This window comes from Colobus angolensis, unplaced genomic scaffold (genome assembly GCF_000951035.1).
Source record: "Colobus angolensis palliatus isolate OR3802 unplaced genomic scaffold, Cang.pa_1.0 Scaffold234, whole genome shotgun sequence".
In the NCBI taxonomy this organism is placed as follows: Eukaryota; Metazoa; Chordata; class Mammalia; order Primates; family Cercopithecidae; genus Colobus; species Colobus angolensis.
In genome coordinates, this window is record NW_012115533.1 from 1779058 (window position 1) to 1800206 (window position 21149).

At 35.1% G+C, this 21149-nt stretch overlaps 1 pseudogene across 1 annotated transcript; it reads right to left on the minus strand.

Annotated features, from left to right (window-relative positions):
- Positions 1-3857: 3857 nt before the first annotated feature.
- LOC105513692 lies at positions 3858-20551 on the minus strand (annotated as a pseudogene). Its single transcript, XR_001002072.1, has 2 exons — positions 20480-20551; positions 3858-4635 (listed from the first exon to the last, which is right to left on the minus strand). The product of XR_001002072.1 is annotated as a phosphoserine aminotransferase pseudogene (transcript).
- Between the last annotated feature and the right edge of the window lie 598 nt (positions 20552-21149).

The window sequence follows — 21149 nt, forward strand, 5'->3', positions numbered from 1 at the left end:
ATGGTTTAAAGTCTGTTTTATCAGAGACTAGGATTGCAAACCCTGCTTTTTTTGTTCTCCATTTGCTTGGTAGATCTTCCTCCATCCCTTTATTTTGAGACTATGTGTGTCTCTGCATGTGAGATGGGTCTCCTGGATACAGCAGACTGATGGGTCTTGTCTCTTTATCCTGTTTGCCATTCTGTGTCTTTTAATTAGACCATTTAGTCCATTTACATTTAAGGTTAATATTGTTATGTGTGAACTGGATCCTGTCATTATAATATTAACTGTTTATTTTGCTTGTTAGTTGATGCAGTTTCTTCCTAGCATCAATGGTCTTTATATTTTGGCATATTTTTGCAATGGCTAGTACCAGCTGTTCCTTTCCATGTTTACGGCTTCCTTCAGGGTCTCTTGTAAGACAGGCCTGGTGGTGACAAAATCTCTAAGCATTTGCTTATCTGTAAAGGATTTTATTTCTCCATCACTTATGAAACTTAGTTTGACTGGATATGAAATTCTGGGTTTAAAATTATTTCCTTTAAGAATGTTAAATATTGGCCCCCACTCTCTTCTGGCTTGTAGAGTTTCTGCTGAGATATCTGCTGTTAGTCTGATGGGCTTCCCTTTGTGGGTAACCTGACCTTTCTCTCTGGCTGTCCTTAACAGTTTTTCCTTCATTTCAACTTTGGTGAATCTGACAATTATGTGTCTTGGAGTTTCTCTTCTCGAGGAGCATCTTTGTGGCGTTCTCTGTATTTCCTGAATTTGAATGTTGTACTGCCTTACTAGGTTGGGGAAGTTTTCCTGGACGATATCCTGAAGAGTGTTTTCCAACTTGGTTCCATTTTCCCCCTCACTTTCAGGCACCCCAATCAGATGTAGATTTGGTCTTTTCACATAATCCCATGCTCTGAAGGCTTTGTTCATTTCTTTTTCCTCTTTTTTCTTTAGATTTCTCTTCTCGCTTCATTTCATTCATTTCATCTTCAATGGCTGATACTCTTTCTTCCAGTTGATCGAGTTGGTTACTGAAGCTTGTGCATTTGTCACGTATTTCTCATGTCATGGTTTTTATCTCTTTCAGTTCGTTTATGGCCTTCTCTGCATTGATTATTCTAGTTATCCATTCTTCCATTCTTTTTTCAAGATTTTTAGTTTCTTTGTGCTGGGTACATAATTCCTCCTTTAGGTCTGGGAAGTTTGATGGACTGAAGCCTTCTTGTCTCAACTCATCAAAGTCATTCTCCATCCAACTTTGATCCGTTGCTGGCGATGAGTTGTGTTCCTTTGGAGGGGGAGATGCACTCTTACTTTTTGAATTTTCAGCTTTTCTACCCTGTTTTTTCCCCATCTTTGTGGTTTTATCTGCCTTTGGTCTTTGATGATGGTGATGTACTGATGAGATATTGGTGTGGGTGTCCTTCCTGTTTGTTAGTTTTCCTTCTAACAGTCAGGACCCTCAGCTCTAGGTCTGTTGGAGATGGCTTGAGGTCCACTCCAGATCCTGTTTGCCTGGGTATCAGCAGCAGAGGCTCAGTTGAAAATGCAGAAATCACCTGTCTTCTTTGTCGCTTGCGCTGCGAGCTGGATACTGGAGCTGTTCCTATTCGGCCATCATGCTCCACCCCCAGATCTTCATCTTCTAAGCCATTAGTTTCAAATAAAGTAAGTGATAATAGTTTAAACTTACAGTTTCATAGTACTATACTTTTAAAAATAACTTAACCTTTTTAAACACACAAAGGACACAATAACTTTATATATTTAAAAATTGTTCATCTTTATTTCCTTTAGTTAGTAATTACCATTGTTTATAATTCTTTAAGTGATAATATGTCAATAATTTTCATTAACCTTGAAAATGGAGTCAAAATGAACTTTAGAAATTTGGCAATAACATAGTGCCTATACTGGATATTTATGTCCTAAGAAAAGAGAAATAGAGCTGTTAATTTAGATTAAAATATTCTAAAATACTAACAGTTAATGTAAATCATATGTCATATTATTACTCTTTTAGTAACTATGATAAGAAGTTATATTGTGGAGTTGTTCCAAGGAATTAAAAATGAAATGAAGAAAATGTTAAGAAATAAAGACCAAACTGAAGAATGGATCTCAAGGAACTTTTAGTTTATTAAGAATTGAACAATAATTATTGATAACCTAATATTAAATAATTCCTAGTTAAAATATCATCCCAAGTTATTCTTTACCACATTATCTGGTTAGTTTACTACTTATTATAATAAAAATATTTTATAATCTGAAATAATGCTATTTTGTTTTTTAGAGTTTTTATTTTATTTCTTACTGCGGGTTCCACATGGGAAATAAGTTGTATCATGCAGATTTCTGTTTTATTTATACAGTTTGGAATCAATGGCACTTAATTCATGGTCAGACACAGAATAGGTAGTCAAATATTGTAATGAAATAATTAATGACTGCATTAATTATGTAAAGTTCCCTGCACATGTTCTTGGAAAATAATGCAACTTTGTTTTTAGTGTAAGAGAATTTCAGTTGCCTGCCTTTAATATAATCTGTATTTGTAGCATATAGGGCAGATATGTAGACCTTAACTTCAGTATTCTACCTGTATTTATTTCATTTTCTTCTCATGTTCAAGGCAGGCTATTATTTTCATTCTTTTCTCTTGTTCAGGCATTTTGTCATATCTCTATTTTCTTACTTTGAGGTGATTGGTGTTTTTAGGATTTTTATTTCTGAATGCAAAGAGCAATTGGGTTGGGGAAGACTAGTTTTTAAGAGAAAGAGTTAGCAAGAGAAAGTTCTATAAATTCATGGATGCTGTGATATTCACAGATATTCTTCAGAAATAAGATTTATTGTTCAGTCCTCTACTCTCATCACTCTTTAGGAATTGTTTCAGTTGAAGAGAGTCATTCTGACTCAGGGTCGTAGCCTCTCCATACTATTTTTGGAACTCTTCACATGGTTTTATGAGGTTCCTTTAAGATCACTTGATTTGTCTCTTTGTCCATTCATTTTGTCTTCCTCTCCGTTCTAGAGGAATTAATTCAAGCACACTTCAGAATATAACTACCGCATGCAAAACTTCATTTTACACTCTGCTTTCAGGGGAAACCAACTTGGAAATGTTAACACAGCGTTTTTGTCAGAAAGAAAACACTTAGATGAGATTTTGAACTGAATTAAATACCTCCCATCTGGAAATGAGGATTCCATAACCATGGTGTGGAGCAGAGAGCTCCTGACCCAAGGTAGCAGTGCAATTGTTAACATGCTCTCCTGTGATAAACTGGGATGATATAATTGGAGGGGATATGCAAACTGGGTATTGCATCAGTCTTTGGAGAACTATAGGGGAAATAATAATATTGAGTACAGTAGAATTGCTCAGTTTAATTACTTTGGGAAAAAATAACAAAAAACAGAGCAATTAATTGGTAACTAATGCTAACGGTAAAGGTAAAAGCCAAGTCTCCTTATTATTGTGCAAAGAAGATCTCATCTTCTACATTGGGTAGGAAGAGAAAGATGAGGACCAGGTCCATACTTAATTGTAAGAATATTTGACCTCTAAAGAAAGTCCTATGGTTGAATATTCACACAGAAACTCTGGGAGATGGGGCAGAAACACTGGTGGAATGGCTTCTAGAAATATCAAAATGTAATAACACATACAGACTGCAGTAAGCAGAATAATGTCCACTAAAGATATTCTAAGCTCCTAAACCTTTGGTACGTTTGGCTGTATAGAAAAGGGGAATTAATGTTTCTGACAAGATTAAGATTGTTAATAAGTTGACCTCTAAGAGGTTATCCTAAATTACCTTGGTAGGCATAATGTAATCACAAGAGATCTTAAAAGTGAAAAAAGAAAAGCAACAAGAAGATTTCTTAAAATGCTTCCAGTTCAAGTCAGAATTAAGGTGAATATTAGGTCCCACCAGTTTTACAGAGCTGTAGATGTTTTGCTGTTGTTCTTTCAAAAAAGAAGAATCTACAATAAACATGTTCATTTGAGAAAAATAGTGTGTTTGTTAACTTTTTCTAGCCATTCCCAAGTTACTTTAAACTTTGTATGTTGTTCAAGAACAGAGTATATCCTGGTTAGGATGTGTTCATAGCTGATGCATCTCTAAAAAATTTTTCATGAAGGCGGCCAGCTTCTGAACATCTTCAATGGTGACAGCATTACACAGGGAGGCCCTGATACCTCCCACAGACCTATGCCCTTTCAAGGACAACATATGGAGTTCAAGAGCTTTATCAATAAATCGTTTTTTCTAAAGCATCATTTCCTTTGGCGTTGCCTATGCGGAATGGAATATTCATCTTGCTTCTATTTCGGGGCTCCACTGGACATACGTAGAATCCTTAAGAATTATCAGTAATCTCATAAATCATTTGGGATTTGATGGAGCTAAGCTGCTCCATGGTCGCAGTACCTCCATTGTTTTTAATCCACTCCAGGACCATGACGTAGATGCTGAAACATGGAGGCGTGTTGTACAAGGAGCTCTTTCCAGCTTCCGCTTTGTATTCCAGGACCGAGGGGCACTCTCGGAGGGCAAATCCCAGTAGGTCCTCATGGACAATCACCACGGTGACCCCAGCAGAGCCAACATTCTTCTCAGCACCAGCAAAATGCCTTTGCTGCTACTTTTTCTAGTTAGATTTCAAACTTGCCGGTGGACTTAATAATGCAAGTTGCAATTAATTATTTCTGGAGTCATAACACACAGCCTAGAGGGTAGATGGGGCCCTCTAGGTGCTGAATCTAGGCATCTGTGGGGTCTCCTGGGTTCAGCGGTTGTTGATTCAAGGTCAACATTGACCATTGGAGGAGTGGTTTAAGAGGAGTTAAGGCAAAGGGCAAACTGTAGATCGATCTTTATACTGTTATTACAAGAGAAGTGACATACTTTATATATGTTTATATTAGCCAGGTCTGTTTTTAATACCATATACTTTATATTTCTATATATTTATATTTGTAATAATATTGTTATCACTGATACATGTAGACACTTTTAGAATTTATTAAATCCTTGACCTTGTGCATTATTCCATTGGCAACAGTTGCACCCCATCCCCAGTCTTCCCCTTCCTCTTTTTAAGCTGTTTTATGAAAAAGGTCTAGAAGTTCTTGATGCATTTTTACCATTCTTTCCATAGGTAGAAAAGAAAGGTGATTGGTTGGTTGTTTTTCAGTTATGCCATTAAATTAAACATTAAACATTTCTTTTAAATTACCTCATCCTTTGTTCTCTTGAGTGTTTTCTTTGTAATGTTTGATGACAAGAGTGATACTTTGCTGAAAAGTCTTTCCCCTCTTGTCTATCTATTGTCAGTATTTTATGTTGAATATGTAAAGAACATTAAAGTCCTAAAACATCTGAAAAAAAACAAGTGAAAGAAGAAAGAACCACATAGATGGCAGCATCGGAATTTGGGAAATGGTGCTGCTGGGTTATGAGCCAAGAAATGCAAGCTTGCTCTTGAAGTTGGAAAATGCAAGAAAACATATTTTACTAGAGCCTGCAGAAGAACGTAACCTTGCCAACAACCTGATTTTAGCCCAGTGAGACCCTTTTCAGACTTCTGACCTCTAGAACTGTAAGATAAATTTGCGTTGTTTTAAGACCCTAAAATATGGGTAACTTGTTATAGTAGCAGTAGGAAACTGATACACTTACTGAGATGCCAAGGTGGCTGTGGCAGATGTGGCAGAAGGAATTTAAAAGGCAGCAATTTGCTTGCAATTATATTCTGTGTAAGATATCAGGAGTTTGGTTTGAGACTATAGCAATAAAGTGAATATCAAAATAAGGCAAGTCACAAAGAGTATTTTAATTTTTAAATGTATATAAAACTTATGTTGAGTGATGGGTATACTAGAAGGATGAACTTCACCACTATACCAGTATATTCATGTAACGAACCTGCACATGTATTCTCTGACCCTAAAATTTAAAAAAAGAAAATAAAAGTTTAGGTTTATACCACACTGTAGTCTAACTGTGCAATAACATTGTGTGTAAATTATGTACATATCTTAATTAAACATATTTCATTGCTAAAAGATGCTAACAATAATCTGAGTCTTCAGCATATTCTAATATTTTTGATGCTGACTGATGAGGGTGATGGTGCTGAAAGTTGAAGTGGTTGTGGCAATTTCTTAAAATAAAATAATGATATTTACAAAACTGGTTTACTCTTCCATTCATAAAAGTTTTCTCTGTAACATATGATACTATTTGACAGCACTTTACCCACAGTGGAATTTTCCATAATTAAAGTCAATCCTCTCCAATCTGCTTTATCAACTCATTTGACTTAATAATATTTTTAATTCTTTGTTGTTGTTTCAGTAATGTTCACAGCATTTTTACCGGGAGTATATTCCATCTCAATAGACCACAATTTTTGCTTATCTATGAGAAGTAACTTCTCATGAGTTCAACTTTTATCATGAAATAGAAAAAAAATTAGCCATATATTCAGGCTCTGCTTTTAGTACTAATTATCTTGCTATTTTCACCACATCTGCAGATATTTTCTCCACTTGAACTGCTCAAAGTTATCCATGAGGATTGGAATCAACTTCTTCCAAACTCATGTTAATGTGGATATTTTGATCTCCTCCTATGAATGAATCACCAAAGTTATTAATGGCTCCTACAAAGGTGAATCCTTCCAGAAGGTTTTCAGTTCCCTTTGTCCACATTCATTGAAGTAATCGTTTATTAAATAATAAGATTTAAAAGTGGAAATTACTCCTTAATTAAAGTGCCACACAATGGATATTGTGTTAGCAGCATGAAACAATATTAATCTCCTTGTGCTTCTCCATTAGAGCTCTTGGGTGATGAGCCACATTGTCAATAAATAAGTACTCTTTTAAAAGGAATCTAATCTAAAGGAGTAATAGGACTCAACAATGGGCTTAAAATATTCAGTAAACCATACTGTAAATAAATTAAACATCATCCAGGCTTTGTTGTTCCATTTAAAGAGCAGAGGCAGAGTAGATTTATCAGAATTCTCAAGTGCCCTAGACTTTTCAGAAAGGTAAATGAGCATTGGTTTTAACTTCAAGTCACCAGCTACATTATCCTGAAGCAAGAGTTAGCCTCTCTCTTTGATGCTTTGAAGATAGGTATTGACTTCTTCTTAGCTATGAAAGCCCAAGATGGCATCTTCTTCCAATAAAAGGCTAATTCATTTACATTAAAAACCTGTTGCCTTGAGTAGCCACCTTTATTAATTATCTTAGCTAGATTTTCTGGATAACTTGTTGCAGCTTCCATATCAGGACTTGCTGCTTAACCTTGAATTTTATGTGATGGAGATTGCTTCTTCCCTTCCACCATGTGAGCCAAACTCTGTTTGCTTCAAAGGTTTCTTTTGGCAGCTTCCTTACATTTCTCTGCTGTCATAGAATTTAAGAGAGTGCTGGAGAGGATGTGGAGAAATAGGGACACTTTTACACTGTTGGTGGGATTGTAAGCTAGTTCAACCATTATGGAAAAGAGTATGGTGATTCCTCAAGGATCTAGAACTAGAAATACCATTTGACCCAGTCATCCCATTACTGGATATACACCCAGAGGATTATAAATCATACTGCTATAAAGACACATGCACATGTATGTTTATTGCAGCACTATTCACAATAGCAAAGACTTGGAACCAACCCAAATGTCCATCAATGACAGACTGGATTAAGAAAATGTGGCACATATACACCATGGAATACTATGCAGCCATAATAAAGGATGGGTTTGTGTCCTTTGTAGGGACATGGATGCAGCTGGAAACCATCATTCTCAGCAAACTATCACAACAACAGAAAACCAAACACCACATGTTCTCACTCATAGGTGGGAACTGAACAATGAGATCACTTGGACTCGGGAAGGGGAACATCACACACCGGGGCCTATCATGGGGAGGGAGGGGGGGGAAGGGATTGCATTGGGAGTTACACCTGATGTAAATGATGAGTTGATGGGTGCTGACAAGTTGATGGGTGCAGCACACCAACATGGCACAAGTATACATGTGTAACAAACCTGCGCATTATGCACATGTACCCTAGAACTTAAAGTATAATAATAACAATAAAAATAAAAAATAAAAATAAAAAAATGAAGCATACCTTAAAGAAAGATGTAGAGTTTGTAAACATAAAACTCAAGTGCCCAAAACCATAAAATAATCTAATATTGTGAAAAAAAAAAAGAATGCAAGAGAGTGAGGGACTTGCTCTGGATTAAGTTTTGGCTTAAGTCAATATTGTAGCTAATTTGATCTTCCATTCATACCACTACACTTTTTTCCATAACAGTAATAAGATTGTTTTTCTTTCTTATCATTAATATGTTCACTGGAGTAGCACATGTAATTTCTTTCAAGAATGTTTCCTTTGTATTCACAACTTAGCTAGCTGGCAAAAAAAGGCCTTAGGCCTATCTCATGGTTATATACTGAGAAAAAGGACAACATAAAATCTTTCCAAAACCATTAGACAAGGGCTTGAGCTAATATTGATAGTCAGTGTTCAAGCTGTCATTGTGACTTCTCAGTCAGAGCGGAGACAACTGTGAGTGAGGCGATGAGTAGAGTCTGGCCTGGGTCCTCATGGTGGATCCAAAGCTTCTAAGGCCACAATCCAATGGTCATTTCCCTGGTTGCTAAATGTATAGTTGGAACTAACATATTTGATACTTCCACAATTCCTACATTTGCTCTTTGGCCTGTGTGGGGTGAGAGCTGTCTTAGTGTGAAAGGACAACTGAAAGATTTTTAAACGGTTCTTGTATTATATAAGATAGTAAATATAAAAATATCACAAACTGAAATGGGTGGCAGAAATAAGTGCTATTTTTAAAGACCTAAACTAAAGAATACAAGTGAAGTGTCCTCATTTTATCATCTGTTAATTCAGCAGCCTGGCCTGTGCAAAGACCAGCTGAATTCAAGACTGACAGCAGACTCCTTTAATCTCAAGCAAGTAATAAAGTCAACTCAGCTTTAGTTGGTCTGCCAGATGATAGATAATCTATAGAACAGATTAACATAGGCTAACATACAGGATATGAGCCATTGATCTGGTAAATATGTTTGTTATCACCTTTGTCCAAAAACAGTTTGCTTTGACTTAGATTAAAAGCAGTTTGCATTCACGTGAAAAGGTCAATGGTATACAATTATAGCCTTCACTCAGGGTCATGATAACTCTTCTTTCCTTTGTTATAATCTAGAGACCTAGAACCACTGGACATTTTGCAGATGCATCACTATATCAATTGCATTAAACTAATAATCCCAGATGAGAAAGAAATGCTAGTACATTAATGGCCTTTGTGGAAACATGCCCTTCAAGGCACATGCATGCCTTATATCAGAGAGCATAAGAAAGCTGCACAATGCCTAGTAGGTCTATCTGGGTTCTGAAGGCAGCATACTCTATACTAGGAATACTGTTTGGATCAGACAGGATGAATACCAGCTTTAAATGGAGTCTAGAGGTTGCATAGCATAAGCAGGTTATGGTACAAAATACCCAGCTACTTAGAGCAATATGATGCAATATGACCCTATGGTATTAGAGCATCAATAAAGGAATTCCAATGAATCTCACTAGAGTTCTGGAATGGAACTGCATTATGTGTATCAGAGAATTACAAAACTTTCAGAAAACTATTGGCATTCTCCTGGATCTTGGTAAATACAGAGAGTCTAACCATGGTATAACAAATGACCATGTGGCCAGAGCTACCCATAATGAGCTGGTTAATGTCAGATCCACCAAGTCACAGGTCATGTAGACCGGCAACAGTTGAATAACCCATTGTAAGATAGCAGTGGTATATCTTGGATATCACCTAAGAAGTACCAGAGGGCATAAGAAAGCTATATGTGCAGGTGGTCCAGGAAAATCACATCAATCACCTCTGTAGTTAATCTCTGAGGGAGCTCACATTTATGCCACAGGGAGGCTCCCTATGACCAGCTACTAGAAGAGGAAGAATTCATAGCTTGGTTCATAAATGTGTTGGTTTAGTGCATGGGGTGGCTTTGAAATACTATGGCAAGAATAAATTTTCCCAAAGGGGAAAACCTTGGATATTTTGACTAGTCATTCACTTCGAATAGAAACAAAACTTGAATTTAGAATAGTCATTGAATCACAATGCTATTCCTATTAAACTACCATAAACATTCTTTACATAACTAGAAAAAAAAAAAAAAACTCTGTTTTGAAATGTGTTTATTTATTTATTTTTTGAGATGGGGTCTCACTCTGTCACCCAGCCTGGAGTACAGTGGTACAATCTCGGTTCACTGCAACCTCTACCCTCCAGGTTCAAGCGATTCTCCTGTCTCAGGCTCCCAAGTAGCTGGTATTACAGGACAAAAGAGAGCCCAAATACCCAAGGCAATCCTAAGCAAAAAGTACAAAGCTGGAGGCATCATGCTACCAGGCTTCAAACTATACTACAAGGATATAGTAACCAAAACAGCATGGAACCAGTACAAAAACAGACACATGAACCAATGGAAGAATAGAGAACCCAGAAATAAGACCACACAGCTACAACTATCTGATCTTCGACAAATTGATGAAAACAAACAGTGGGGAAAGGATTTCCTATTCAATAAATGGTGCTGGTATAACTGGCTCGCCATATGTGTAAGATTAAAACTGGACCCCTTATTTTTAGTATATGCAAAAATTAACTCAAGATGAATTAAAAAGTTAAATGTAAAACCAAAAACTATAAAAACTCTGGTAGGCAACCTAGGCAATATCATTCAGGGTGTAGGCATGGGCCAAGATATCATGAAAAAGATACCAAAAGCAATTGCAACAAAAGCAAAAGTTGACAAATGGGATCCAATTAAACTAAAGAGCTTCTACACACAAAAAAAAAAATCAACAAAGTAAACAGACAAGCTAGAAAATGAGATAATTTTTTTTTGCAATCCATTCTTCTGACAAAGGTCTAATTTCCAGCATCTATAAGGAACTTAAATAAATTTAAAGAATAAACAAATAACCCCATTAAAAAGTGGACAAAGGACATGAAGAGACACTTTTCAGAAGAAGACATATATATGGCCAACAAACGTATGAAAAAAGCTCAACATCATTGATCATTAGAGAAATGCAAATCAAAACCACAATGAGGCTGGGTGCTGTGGCTCATGCTGTAATCCCAGCAGTTTGAGAGGCCGAGGTGGGTGGATTACCTGAGGTCAGGAGTTTGAGACCAGTCTGGCCAACATAGTGAAAGCCCATTCGGGCATGGTGGTACATGACTGTAGTTCCAGTTATTCAGGAGGCTGAGGCAGGAGAATCACTTGAACCTGGGAGGTGGAGGTTGCCTTGAGCCAAGATCATGCCACTGCACTCCAACCTGGGCAACAGAGCAAGACTCCATCTTAAAAAAAAAAGAAAAGAAAAATGAGGTATCATCTCACACCAGTCAGAATGGCTGTTATTGAAAAGTCAGAAGACAATGAATCAGATGCTGGTGAGGTTTTGGAGAAAATGGAACCATTTTACACTGTTGGTTGCACTGTAAACTAGTTTAGCCATTGTGGAAGACAGTATGCCAATTTCTCAAAGACCTAAAACAGAAATATCATTTGACCCAGCAATCCCATTACTGGGTATAAAACCAAAGGAGTATAACTCATTCTGTTATAAAGACACATGCACATACATGTTCATTGCTGAACTATTCGCAGTAACAAAGACAGGGAATCAACCTAAATGCCCATCAATGATAGGCTGGATAAAAAAAAAAAAAAAAAAAGTGGTACATATACACCATGAAATACTATGCAGCCATAAAAAAGAATGAGATCATGTCCTTTGATGAAACATGGGTGGACCTGGAAGCCACTATCCTTAGCAAACTAATGTAGAAATAAAAACCAGATACCACATATTATCACCTATAAGTGGGAGCTAAATGATGAGAACACATGGACACATAGAGGGGAACAACACACACTGGAGCCTTTAAGAAGATGGATGGTGGGAGGAGGGAGAGGATCAGGAAAAATAACTAATGGGTGCTAGGCTTAATACCTGAGTGATGAAATAATCAGTAGAGCAAACCCCCATGACACAAGTTTACCTATGTAACAAACCTGCACTTGTACCCCGAACTTAAAATAAAAGTGAAAAAAAAAAAAAAGAAAGAATATACACCGAATCATGAGCAGTGGTGAATGTTTTGGCTGGTTGGTCAAGTCCTGGAAGGAGAGTTTGTAAGACTGAAGGAAGGTGATCTGTAGTAGAGACATATGGATGGACTTGTATTTCTTGTTTGCAATAACTCAGAATTTAAGAGGGATGGGTAGTGGAATATAATACCATAATGGGAAAAAATATATACATTTTAATGGTGGTAATTTATCAAGAGGAGGGAGTATTTACTTCTTATTTAGAAGAAGAATAGTTTTTGAGGGGAAAGGACTGAAGGTCGTGAAGTCAGCATTCTTTTTTGTAGCTGTATCAGCTGTATCATCAGCATGTAGAATATGCCTGGCATACAACAGGTACTTAGTAAATACTTGTTAAAATACTTGTTGAGTAATATAAACATGCAAAATATATCACCAAGAGGGAAGTCTATAGAATAAAATTATGTAAAATTTCAAAAAAAATGTAATAATGTTCAATTGATGATTAAAATGATGGGTTACTGGCAGTTTGTAATTGAGTCAACTTAAAGAAGTTAAGTTACTTAATGTCACCAAGATTCTATTTATTTAATTTATTTTGTAAAATGTAGTTATGGATTATATTCACCTCATTTTTTTATATAAATATGTGATTGCATCTAAATGTATCTAAGCCTGCTAGTGTTGATTTAGTAAATGCTTAAGAAAATTTAACCATTTCATAAAGTTATTCATGAAATTGTTGCAAATAAATTGTAATTTATACATAAAAAAAATCAGTGTCTCAGTGTTTATTCTGGTATTTGCCAATACATAACAGTATGCTTTCACTCAGCAGGAAAAAGATACATCAAATGACTGTCTCTATTTAAATATTAAGTGAAAACTGGGAGGATGAAGAGCTAATTTCATAGTCAGTTGATTGTATTTTTTCACTTTAATATATGCTTATTGCTTATTGCCTCTGGTACACTTGAGCATGTAAATCTGTTCATTATATTTACACACTGATTCAAGAGCTAAAAGACAGATGACAGAGATTTAGACAAAGTGAGTGAAAAACCAAATTCTCCTCGTGCTGATGTATGCTTTTACTCACATAAATACCAAATTCATTAGCTGAAGTGAGGCTGGGAGGATCTTTATTAATATTTACATCTGTTGTTGCAGATGTAGATAAAATGTCTTTCTTTTTTTTTAATTTTAGAAAAAGACTAGTAAATGACGTACTTTAAAATAATCTTCATTTTGAAATACTTTTCTGCATTTCTCTACATTTTTATATTCACGGTTAACTATATATATATTTAAATATACAAATTACTATATGCCACAGTTTTTAAAAGCATTTCAACAGTTAATATAAGAAAGGAAACAGTGAAGTTTTTGTTTAAAATACAAAAGAATCAATTCATATCGATCTGAGTAATTTCACATTTTTGAAAAATAATTTATTTACTTTACTTGACTAAGACAAAGACTTATTCTCTTCGTTCAGTTCTCCAACTTTTTCTTCATTAAAAAGTTTCACAAATTAAAAAAAATAGGAATGTCTAGATGTTCATTTTATGATGAGTTGTCTTAAGCCAGTGTGTGAAGATGTTACAACCATCGTTATTTTTAAAAGTACTCTGATTGTGTACACTTGAATTTCCTGATTTCAAATCATTCCTAGGTTTTAGAATAATGTGTAAGTCATTTAAGATTTCTTATTAAATTATTAATACACATACAAGCTCAAAAATATTATGAATGTTAGTAGTCATCAAATTCTTAAAATACACATTAATACAGCAATTTCTAATTAGTAAATCATTTATTTTTATAGAAAATATTTTTGCTGTGCATTTAAAATGCAGCCTATGAGGATGGAGAAGGAGAAATAATTTTCATTGCAGTTGATTTGGCAACTCTTAAAAGAGTCAGCATGTCTGAGAATTTGTTTCTCCTGCAGCCAACCTCTGCTGATAATCTTTTACTTGACAGCATTTCTAACAAGCCAATTCTTTCCAAATGCGTGTTTTGCTTAAATGCTAGTCATACTCTGCAGCCAGGATATTATGAAAGGTTACTTTTTAGCATGTCTCTACCTACAATGAGAATGTTTGTTTTATTTTTAATTCAGTTTTAAATTTGTGAAAGTTGAATATGCTCTCCCCCTGAAAGATTGCCATTGTCCAAAATTTCAGTTACTTTGAACAAGCAACTATTTAAAAAATGAAAATATTAATGAGAATTAAAATTAAAATGCAAATAGCTTAATCTTTCTTTGCTACTTTAAATTAAGTTTAGAATTTGATCAGGGGAAAAAAAAAGCAGAAGTAAATGAAGGTGTTAGCTTCAAAGCAGAGTTCATAAAGCAGACAGTCCTTGGGGGTTGAAGGTGAAATGGTAGCATGACTTCATTATAATGGATTGTTCCGCAAAGAGATAGAACTAATAGGCATCACCAAAAAGGATGACCCTGTAATGTGCATGTTTAAGATGACGTAATAGGATAAAATTTGAAGGCCACAGATCAATTGCTCAGAAACTCAATAAGAATAACTTTACAATTTGAAATAAGAAAGTTTAGAAAGCATTTAAATAATTCTATTAAAATAATAAATTACATGTCCTTTTATCCTCGAAATTTTTATTTCTATTTCACACGTTTTTTATTTCCCAAAGTAGTTTGATTAATAAAATATCATGCTTTTATATATGAGCAACTATGACAGTACAGTATGGGATAAACAGATACAATCAAGTAAATTTTTTCTTTAAGTTGCTGTTAAAAGTGAAAGTAATCCATGAATTAATACAGGTTTTCAGTGTAAGTTTTTATACTGTATGGTTGGCATATGAATAGCTACGAATCTTAAATAAACTGATGCTTTGTACTGAAAAGCCAAACACACACACACACATGCACACACAAAGTATTTTAAACTTCTATTTTGATTATATTGTCCCTAATCTAGTCTCAGGGAAGCAAGAGCTTGCCATTAAGGAACCTCTGTATATCAATGTGGTTTTCCTGCTCATTTTGACATCTGCTGGGCAGCAGTAGGGCGAGACCTGCAAAGAAATGAAAAGGATGGAAGAGTTGAATGTGTGAGTTGTTTTAGCTGATCAGACTACTCTTCTATAGTCTTCATTACTCCATTGTCTGTCCCAAATTTTTCTTTCCCCTAAATTAATCCTCTCAATTTACTATTGACGCACTTCTTAGAATTTGTTCTATAGAATCATAGTTTTATGAGATATTATTTAGAAAACAAAAAATGCTAGGATAAAGTAACTGTCAGAAAGAGAGAGAGTGCAAAACAAAGTTAAGCAGATTTCTTTACCACAGGTTTGTTTAGAGGATTTCTTATTCTAATGTATGTTATAAAACTCCATAAAAGGGATATTATATGTGGGATGTTTTCCATATTTATCTGATGACTAGTAGGTTTGTATGAATACCTAAGCACTTTAGACCAGGAGTTTGGCAAAGGAAGAGCACAAGCAATGTGAGAGTCAGTAATTCTTTTTTTTTTTTTTTTTCTGAGATGGAGTCTCGCTCTGTTGCCCAGGCTGGAGTGCAGTGGCACGATCTCAGCTCACTGTAACCTCTGCCTCCCAGGTTCAAGTGATTCTCCTGCCTCTGCCTCCATGAGCTCACACCTGTAATCCCAGCACTTTGGGAGGCCGAGGCGGGCAGACCACCTGAGATCAGGAGTTTGAGACTAGCCTGGCCAACATGGTTAAACCCCGTCTCCATTAAAAATACAAAAATCAGCCAGTTATGGTGACTCTTTCCTGTAATTCCAGCTACTCAAGAGAGTCAGCATTCTGAACAGTCACCCAAGAACAAATGAAAGTGTATTAAAGTATATTTAAGATATAAAGAATGATTATGAAGACACAAAAGGAGCGCCCCTAATTTCAGTTGCTGTATCATTCAGATTACGGATGGACAGTGACAGATTTAAGGGTAACATTGACTCCAATCTTGCCCTAGAAGAACTAAATACTCTCCTTACCCCATTGCCATAGTCTTCCAGTTATTAAATTGGAAAAATAGAACAAGATGAAATAGCTGCTCACTTCCAAAAATAAGGAAAACATAATGTTGAAGGGCTAACATCCTTCCAATATAGGGCAAAATGAGACATATAAAGGTATTTAATTCACTGGTTTTCTATTTACAGACTTCCAGGATGTTTGATAGCATACTCATCCTCAGGACACCTACAAGGGAACTGCTGAGGCAAGAGTAATCCAATATCCCATCTTAATATACTGTTAGAATGATAAAGTGTCTACTGAAAATATGTGAAGATGGGGAGGGAGTTGAGACTCAAAATAAAAATTTGGTGAACATTGCTCTGCTGGAGAGGATGGAACAATTCATATGACATAACTGAGACAAAAGTCAAGTTACCATCCCCTCCCATTAGATGGAATAATTTTTAAAATAAGTATTTCTAACAGAGATTTTTAAGAAAAATCCCTAAAGTATTTTTCAAAATCTTAGGCTTGCAAATTGAATTTTGGAAAGAGTTCATACATCAGAGAAACTAATGCTGCAACTGATTATACTTACTTGTACCTACTTGCCCTGGCAATATGTAAGTGGGACAGAGGAAGCGGGAGAAAAGGAGTCTAAAAAAGGTTAACAAAATAATTATTATTGGAAGTAAGTAGGAACATTTAGGTCCATGATAAAACAACCACTATAGTCTGCCACCTAACATGGGAGCACTGCTAAACTCTAAGACCGTGGATTCCTTTGAAGAGATGCAGAGAAAGTAAGTAAATAGATCCTTGATAGGTGAAAACATAAGCAAAGAGCCAGATGCCAGTCTGTGAGCCCACTTGGGAGCTTGATAGGCCAGAAGCTTGAAATGACCAAAAGACCTAGGGAAGACTCTGGAGCATCAGTAAGCATTAGAAGAAGCAAAAGCAATGATGGTAATACCCAGGAACCAAAGGCTAGCACACTATTATGTTTTCCTGGACTAGTTAAGTCTCAATATTCTTGTCAATCTCAAATAGGGAGGGATATATATTAAGAGGTTAAATAATAAGATACTTGTAACACAATGGAGGCAAACCTTTCTTCCTATTGTTTTGAAAATGAAAGAAAAATAAAGACGATATGATTGTTAATGAGAATAAAAAGGCATACAATTTTTCTAAAGTACTCATTTTAACCCATTTTACTTAAAAGATGTTTATATATTGAAGGCTTGTCTGTTAAAATGAAATAGAATATTTTATCAATAATATTCTATAGTAATTTGTAGTAAAATAAAGGCGAATGATTTTTAAATCTATAACATTCTAAAGGGGATTTTGTGAACCTTATGCTCCATAAAATGCATATTTTGGAACTAAGTCACTTCAGTCTAACACATTGACCTTTCTTGTTTCAAATCACGGTAAAATTTTAAGCTATCCTAAGCTTAATATCTATAGCCACGTCTTTCAAAAAGTATCTACTATTTGCATATATTAACCATTGATATTTAAGTACTGCTGTTGGATTCCTTCTCAATTATAACATATGAAATTAATTAGCTTCTGTGTTTATATTTTAACATTTGCATAGCTTTAATAGAGAGTATCATTAACTTACATTTTTAATATTAAAAAAAGTATTATGACTATGTCTTGTTCCAAAATGAGAGAGCAGTGAAGTTACAACATCTGTCACTTCATTGATTATCAAGCATTATTTAAGTTGTCTGACTTTCTAGGCAGATGTTCTTGTCCTCCCTCCTAACTCCTTGTGACTGTTTCCTGAATTATCAAAGATTATATTTACTCTAACCAAATCATATAATTAGATCTAAGGCTTTTTAAATTTTATATCCTTCATTAAGCAGTTTTTGGATGTTTATATTCAAGCATTGCATAGTTTATTGATGGAAGGGGTGAAATAAAACTCTCTGACTTTGTGGTCTAGTAGAGGACAGTCACAAATAATTAAATGATCTATCATGTAAGTTGAAAAAAAAAATGAGTTAAGACAACAATATGACTGTTGACTATTTAAAAAAAATAGCAACTAATTTTAACAGAGTATTTCATAAAAGCATAACAATTTCCTGAATGACTTCTAAGGCCAATTTGTATTGTAATAGCTGGAAAAAGAAAGGGAAGAAGGAAGAACTATCAGGTAGTGGTAAAAATATGAGTAGGTAATGGAAGTTAAAACAAAAAAAGTAGATGGATTGGTTGAGGAATGGATACAATTTCTGTATTACTGGTACGTAGGATGCCTGGGAAAAATTTTGACATGAGACTGACAAAATCAGACCATAGAAGACACTGGATGTTTCACTAAAGAATTTTATTTGAACAACTCTAAAGGATTTTGAAGAGAGTAACTGAAATCAGAGAGACCAGTTCAAAGCTGAGAAATGTCAAGAATTCATGAAGTTTGGCCTGGCATGGTGTCTCATGTCTGTACTTCCAGCCCTTTGGGAGGCTGAGGAGGGTGAGTCACTTAAGGCCAGGAGTTTGAGACCAGCCTGGGCACTAAGGTGAAGTCCAATCACCACTAAAAACACAAAAATTAGCCAGTCATGGTGGCACATGCCTGTGGTCCCAGCTACTTGGGAAAACTTATGAAGTCCCTATTGAGGAAAAAAAATGATTAAAATTATTGAAGATCTCTACTTAAAGTAATTCAAAGGATGGTGAAGCTATTAAATACAAAGAAGGACCCAAGAGAAGGATCAATTTTTGAGAGTCAACAAAATTTGATTTTGAATACACTGGATATATAAAGTTGTCTGAAGACCCATGGCTCATGTTCAGCCAAACCTGATATATAAGTTTGAAATCTACTGAGTCAGAGATAGCATTTACAACTGATGCATACTCATGTTATCCAAAACTGTGGAACTAGCTTAATCCAAGAAAAGTGATCAGAGAGAAACTTGGAAAAGATCTAGCGCATATTGTTAAGCAATGAGTTCCTTAGGGTTAGAAGAAAGTGAGTCTGGCATGGGAATTGAGAATATGCAGTTAGACCTGCAGATGATCAAAAGAAAATAGACTTAGGGAAGCCAAAGACAGAGAGACTTTGAGGAGGAAGGGAGTAGTATAAGAAACAAAGTGGATAAATAGGCATGGCAACAGACCTCCAGCAGATTTTGCAAGATGAGAGCAAGCTACAGATTTCAAAGGATAAGGAGAAGATGATAAAGAGGAAGAATAATCTTATGAGGATCTTAGTAATGAAAGGTATAAAAGAAATAAGATAACTCCTAGGGAGATCACAAATTAGAGAAAATGTCTTCAGAATGAAAAAAAAAGCACAAACATGCTTAAAAATCAAACTGAAGAAGCTACTTGTGAGGAAAAGATAATTCAAATAGTTGTAATTGTTTCAGCCCTCTACTCTCTCTTTGCCAGGTAATCTTACATGTTTTATACATGTAAGTCAATCCACACAATAATCTGTAATGTGGGTAAAATCATTCCTGTGGTCAAGCACAGGGAACAGAGTCTTAGAAAGTTTAAGAAGGTTTCATAGTATGAGTAACAGAACCAGGAATCACATCAGTGCTATCTGAATCCAGAACCCATGTTCTTTTTATTACTCCATGTTGATTCATCAAGATTGATTCTGTAAAGCAATAGGTAAAAAATATTTGAAGACAGGTACAAGGTCTCCAGGTAAGTGAAATGCTGTTCTTTCCTTCAGTTACTAGTTGAAGTCTTTTTCTTACCATAATTATTTCATATTTTTTCAGCCTCCTTCTGTAGCTAATATTCTATATCCTCATTCTGCAAGTTTAAATGTAATTATCAGTCATTTTAGTCTGAATTGTATTAGGTAGTGAAGGTCTTTCTAAAAAAGTTCCTTAGGACCTAACTCTGCATCTGAGGCAGCTCTTGTAGAGAAAACGTATCGTCTCTAGGTGCTATAGTCATAGAACTCATTTCCTATTTTTCTTTACTTGACCACTTTCACATCATCTTCCAGCACACCAACAGATAAAGTAGGATTTACAGTTCATAATATAATACAGTATTTGTAATATAATATGATATTTCACATACAAAAACATATGATATAGTAATCCTACTTTATTAATTATTGTTCTGTCTGATGTGTGTTCATCACATTGTATTTTACTCATTACACAGTTGTGTCAATCATACCAAGGAATTCATGACAAAAAGGTAGCAAGGAGATAATCTACTTTTTAATATAAAATGAATTAAAATATAAGCTGACTGTTAAATGGTCAACTGTGTTTTGAAGTGAGTCCTGCAATGAAATAAGTAGTAAGTACCTATCCATTACCAAAGCAATTCCTTCAAAGTAGAACAGGAGGACGATTAAAATTCTGTTGATAGAATACTTATTCATAGTCATTACTCAACCACAGACACTTTGTGACCTCATAAAAATGCTAACACCTATTTTTTTATTCATATGTAACCCCAGAAAAAATTAAACTGGCCCCAATCATAATTTATATGGGCAATACAATCGCTTACTTATATTTTAATGCCATTTCATCAAAGAACTTTCATATTTGTCATTAAATGACATACTAAAATTCACAAAAAGCTCATATCTAAGTTTGACTCTTCACTTAAGGGTGCAGTTATTTGATATAACTGACCCACAAAATACAAAGACAAATAGAAATCTCCAAATAATGTATTATGTTAGTTTTCACCAAGGATAATGTATTACCTAGAATTTATTCATAAAGTGTTCTAAGTTAAATTTGAAGCCAAGTTGTATTATTTTTCTTTTCCTTTCTTTTTGTTAAAGCAAATAATGTACAAACCACATTCTGATAACTTGGCTTTGCAGTAATTTTCTGGGTCCCGCATTGTCTAATAAATAATTACATAATTCAGTTTGGTTTGGTAGGAAGAATAATGCCCTCACTCCTCCCAAATATGTGCATAATTTAATTTCCAGAACCTGTGAATAGCTGCTTTATAAGACAAAGGTGACT